Source organism: Palaemon carinicauda, chromosome 5, assembly GCF_036898095.1.
Source record: "Palaemon carinicauda isolate YSFRI2023 chromosome 5, ASM3689809v2, whole genome shotgun sequence".
Lineage (NCBI taxonomy): Eukaryota > Metazoa > Arthropoda > Malacostraca > Decapoda > Palaemonidae > Palaemon > Palaemon carinicauda.
The window spans coordinates 131,443,028-131,449,583 of NC_090729.1; positions in this window are offsets into that span (position 1 = coordinate 131,443,028).

The following is a 6,556-nucleotide window of genomic DNA, read 5'->3' on the forward strand; positions in this document are numbered from 1 at the left end:
GGAAATTTCTTAAAAAAAAAATACAGTCATCTTCCAGAATATAAGCAAACAATAGAACATACACATATAATCACATACAATACACAATACACAATACACACACGCTCACTCACACACACACAATATATATATATATATATATATATATATATATATATATATATATATATATATATACATATATATATATATACATATATATAGATATAGATATAGATAAATATATATATATATATATATATATATATATATATATATATATATATATATATACTGTATATATACACACACACAATCAGGGGAACGAAAATCATGAAATAAATTAAAACTATGTAATTTAGAAAAGGAAATTAATACTATCATGATTCGCCATATATGCCATACTTGGGACTAAAATAATGCCTACCAATATTACAAAAGTAAGGTTTGACATGAAAGTTAAAACCCTAATGTATCAAACAACTTATTCTGGTGGATTGCTTTTGATGTTGACGATTGCAAGGACCTAATTGTTGAATCCAGTAGGCTCTAAGAAAATCCTCAGGATTTAAAACTCTCAGATATGCAACACCGTTTCTAGAAACTTGCCAACGGAATTGTTTTATTTTCTTATACAAGTTCTTATTTCTTGAGGTTAATGAACCTTAACTGACAGGGTTTCCAATTCCGCAGGCCTGTGTAAAGTTACTTTTCCTTTTATGATGTTGATGGCCCTTTAAAGCAGAATAGCAATATAATCAAAATACATTGTTAAATATGCAAAAAACAAAAGCAATAGGCCTGAATAGTTCACTTTGCTCTAGAACATTATTCAGCGAAAACAAAGTTTATGATTTTTTCCCCATCACATCAAATTACGATAAATGATCTTTCATATACTACATCGTTTCGTGTTATTACCATTGCTCACTAGAACTTTCTTCACAATAGATGTTCTTGAATGTTCTGGTAAACCAGGTTTTAAAGCTATGATACTTATTTCTGTGTTATTTAAAACTGAATAATTATCATGAGGTTGAAATGGAAATTCAAAGTTATCCAAGAGCTTTTCGGTTAATACTTTTCAAAAATAAAGTAATGATGGCTTAGATAGAGATTTGTTTTTTCAAATATATATATATATATATATAGGTTAATTTATCAACAACATTAATTGCACGATAACTTATGTAATCAAACTTTTAAAAATAGTAGAATACTCATACACTATATTGCAAGTACGTTAAAAATCAAAGAATAATCCTTTACATTCCTATAATGTGTAATTCCTTTTTTATATATTCTAGAAATAATAAACCCGATTAATTGATGTAAAATTATACATGCAATTCCAAAAATTACATGACCTTTGTAGTTAGAGAATTAACTAATGGTCCTCTTATATTGAAAACAATATCACATGACAAATGGCTTTAAAAAATATAAATAGAAAGAACTACTGTAAGAAAATAATAGGCTAACTGGTGATAAAGATTCCTCTGCACTAATATATATATATATATATATATATATATATATATATATATATATATATATATATGTATATGTATATAAATATATATTTTATATATATATATTATATATATATACATAAATAAAATATATATATATATATATATATATATATACACACATATATAATATAATATATATCTATGTATATATATAACATATATATATATATATATATATATATATATATATATATATATGTATACATTTCTAAAGGAGAAGCTTGGAGCCCAATAGATGGGAAAAGCTTGGTCAGTATCCTGAGGAAATAGGTCATGGAGTGATGAGTTTCATAAATTAAATGAATACCCTAGAGCTTATAGAAGCTAACATATGCTTATTAAGTAAAAGCACAAAGAGCAAAATAAACAATGCAAGTCTAAATTTGTTGAATAATTAAATGAAAAGTCAAAAGTCTGGATGGCGTAGATAAAACAGGATAAATTTCAGCGTTTGAATAAACAAAAAGTATTCATTATAGGCCGAGAAGAAAAAGGAGAGAGAGAGAGAGAGAGAGAGAGAGAGAGAGAGAGAGAGAGAGAGAGAGAGAGGAGAGAGAGAGAGAGAAGTGGAGTTCTGATATTAATGAAAAGAGACCAGAATTCATGGGCTGAATGACGAAGTCTTTAAAGACCTGAATGCTCCAGTCTCGAGAGGTATCTGAAGAGCCGTACCTGAATAGACCTTTGAGAGGCACAAAAAAATTATGTCGATCTTCTGGAACACTCAACTGAAAACCCTACAAACTTCTCTCTCTCTCTCTCCTCTCACTCTCTCACTCTCTCATCTCTCTCTCCTCTCTCTCTCCTCTCTCTCTCTCTCTCTCTCTCTCTCTCTCTCGTCTTTTAATAAAAACACACAAGATCTTAAGAAACCAAAAGCTGTAATGAAAATATTTAGAGAAAAAAATTAAACAACTTCCTAAGAATATTTTGTTCTTAATAAATAAATAAAAGTTCATAGGTCACAGACAACATTATATTAGTTTTGAGAAAAAAAAAAATATTTTCGTTGGGATAAACCGACGAGGGGTAATTCACACAATGGGATAACAGGGATAGCTCAAATGTCTGAAATAACATAATAGTTCAAATGTCTGAAATAACATAATAGCTCAAATTCTGAAATAACATAATAGCTCAAATGTCTGAAATAACAGAGACAACCCAAAGACTCAATAATTTGCATTTACTATCATTGGTGTTGTATATCACCTTTACAAAAATATACACACTAACAAAAGTTTTTAAAAAATTGATTAAGAAAAACTATAGAAATATTACAAATCTGAATTAAAATATTACATTACACTTTAAGGAAAATATTAAGTTTGACAAAAGATGCTAATGCATCTCATAAGCTTATTGCCTTTTTTTTTAATAAACCAGGAGCTAATAATTACAGTCGGACCAGTTCTAAGAAGCTTGCCTAAAGGAAGCCAGCGTTTCCACAAGACTTGTTTCATTTCTCCTCGAATTAATTAATTGGGGAGATTCGTTTGCTTAGTTCCGCCTTGGAAAAAATGAGAAGGGAAATTACAGGTCTTCCTTAATGTAAACAAAACCTTCGGATACTCTCAAGTTATCCATCGTCTTCGGAGTGATATTTCAGTTGTCCTATTAACTTTTCAGGCTATGAGTACTAAGGCACGTGTTATTTGTTAATGATTGAAATTGTCATTAACCGACAAAACATTCCGAAAATTTCAATTTTAAAATAAATAGGATAATGCATTGAGAAGTATTTTGAAAATTTAACAAGGAAGAAACATCAGAATTTATCTCTTGTAGTACGATCAAAAGACATTTTCAAAATTTAACGTCTCAAAATGTGTAACAGATTATCCACACTCATCCATCGTCTCCCTGAAATGTCTGCATTTTTTTTTATCAAATCAGAAGTTACGAAAAAAATCAATAATTCCCCAACCATGTTTCAAGACACAAACGGGGGTGGGAGGGGGGTGGGGGGTTAGTCCCCTAAGTGAGAACAGCCCCAGTTGAGGGTGGTCGCTATGTTCTTGACACAGCCCAAGACATCGGTTATTGGGATATGTGAGTTTAAAAAAAGTTAGCAGAAAACATCATGAGGTGGTCCTGGCATCCGACCTATAAACAGTGATGACATTTATATGGAAATTACTAAATGCTTGGAATATGATGCTTGAAGATCAGTACCTTCAATAACAAAAGTAATTATTTTTTTAGTTTATAATGTGAGTGAATGAGAAAATAAAGTGTAAGAGCAAGATATATTACTAACTGGCGTTCAGAGAAAAAAGATGAAATACAATCAGCTTATTACCGAGTGTCAGGAGGGACTGACGTATGAACAAAGATATTATAACGTCTGAAAGCCTGGTGTACATGGGTAAATATCTAATCCTATTGCATCAAGGAATTTCCGGATGGAATTGAGTTTGGCAGGACGAAAAAAGACCTGATAATAAGTGAATTTCTGGTTTAAGAGTAGACAAAGATACATTTCGATAAATACAAAGTTCGGACACGGACAAAGAGAAAGGTCTGGTGTCCCAGTGACGGCATTAAAAAGGCTTCCCTAGTAAAAGGGCCTAAAAAATTTCCTTTCTTATGGAGAGGGATAAAGGGATCGGAAAAGAATAAGCAAAGGCTTAGATATGCCAAGAATTGTCAAAGGGATAATAATGATGGAAGGACGCACGGGTGAACAGGCAAGGAAGCTGCCTACTCTTATACACACACCCCAGCCCCAACAACATCCACTAAACACCAACTCCGCCCCCCCCCCCCCCCCCCCACCAAAAAAAGAAAAAAAAAACACTCACACCCTCCTCCTCTATTGCTTTTTTATTCCGTCACAATTATGTAGAATTGTTAGGACAAGATTTTTCTTGACAGGTAGACATTAAGGATTGAATACAAAACGAAAATTTTATTGCATTTGCTTCAAAAGTTTGTTGGTCATTGTTTTAACACCAAAAGTTTCACCATCCCTGAATGAAAAATATGGAACGTAACTATCTTTCTCTCTTCCAATATATCGCTCAAATGGAAAGTATATAAATACATAAAGAATTTATATTCATGCATATACACATACAAACATACTTTATATATATATATATATATATATATATATATATATACATATATATATATATATATGTATATAAATATATTAGAGAGAGAGAGAGAGAGAGAGAGAGAGAGAGAGAGAGAGAGAGAGAGAGAGAGAGAGAGAGAGAGAGAGAGAGAGAGAGAGAGAATTTTCCTAATCGATCATCACCCGTGTTGAATGTACTCCAACAAACAAGAAATCTAATGCATATTCTGATTAACTGTTATTTCCATTATCATCACTAACCAAACTAAAAGAGATAAGATACGGAATGAGGTATTTAGGGGTACCACAGGAGTTAGAAAACTAATCAGATAGATCCAAGAAAGTAGACTGAGGTGTATGGTCATGTCATGAGAAGAGATAGTATATTGGGAGGAGAGTGATGGAAATGGAGGTACAGGGAACGAGGAGAGGGAGACCAAAGCGAAGGTGGATGGACCCTATCAAGGATGACCTTCGATCAAAGGGAATGGCCGGTGAAGAAGTGTGGGACAGAGGTAGATGGAGAAAGCAGACCAGAAACAACGACCCTACATAGAAGTGGGAAAAGATGTAGACAAAGAAGAAGAAGAAGATCACTAACCAAGCTAAAGCCCTAATTTGGAAAGCAGAAGGCTACATCCCGAGGTGAAATATGTATTATGTAAACTATGAGACGAAACGCACTTCAACCTGTTCAACAGAAAAGCATATGCAACAAGTTAGAACTTCTGATGTTCCATAGATTTAACTACCAAATTATCAAAATCATTCTACAGTTTCGTCAATGCAGGAATAAAACTTCTAGAATTCTGTATAGTATTAAGCTTAATGAGGGAGAAGGCAAGACACCCAGAATTAACTGCATACCAAGTACCAAGTACTAGATGGTACAGAAGGGGAAGATCGGAATGGAAAGGATGGTCAGAATTAGGAAAAATATCCAGATCATAGATAAAGAGTCTACTAAACTGCAAGTTTTTGTTCAACATATTAAGGCGAGACTCGGCGGCTGAAAAGCAGAAAGAATGGAAATATTAAATACATTGTAGCATTGAAGAATTGAAAATTTCTTCTAAATTGGTTGATCTCCAAAAATCTTAACAGACATCTCAATATGCAATTTTTGTGCAATTGAAGAAGAAACAGGAAAGATTTGTTTCTCAAAAGTAAATCTGCAATCAAGGATGTCAAGTAGCACTTTTCGATTTCTGATTATAGAAAAATGAGGCTTAATAAAAGGAAAAAGATACAGATTCATGAATCGTTTGTGATATTCTATGATGGAAATTTATCATTACAAAAACTGTTTATCATCAAATGTAATTATTATAATGATCGTTGCCGTTGCAACAATGAGACATGAGTGTTGGCATCTACTCGCCAATAGTTTTCAACTCTGAAATTAGATCCCTTGTCTTTGCAATTTTCTAATTTATCTTTTTTTTTAACGTTCATAAATGTTTCAACTTACGCGAATATCCCTGCAAATAAAAATGAAAAGAATGACAACGAAAAATAAAATAAAATTACTCATCTCCAAAGTAAAGTAAGATGATAAATAAAGTAAAAATGTGGAAAAATATATATTCTACACCTAAGGGTGTTTATGCTTGGGAGATCTACTCAAAAATATGGTCTATATAAGAGGATGGGTTTCTCGGGAACCATTTAACAACATGAGAGAGAGAGAGAGAGAGAGAGAGAGAGAGAGAGAGAGAGAGAGAGAGAGAGAGATTCTTCTAAATGTTGCTTGTTATTTGGTATGGAATTCAACACCGAGTAATGAAACTTGAAGCGATTCTACCGCTTGGCTGTGCCGTAATTCGTCCACAGAGAAACAAAAAAAGTATGGCGCTAAAGAAATTCTTTTCCGAATTGTTGTACCGTGTATTCCAGAAAAAAAAGGGAGGGGGGGGGTTTATGGAAAATTTACTTTTGTTCCCCCTCTGTATTTTGGGAG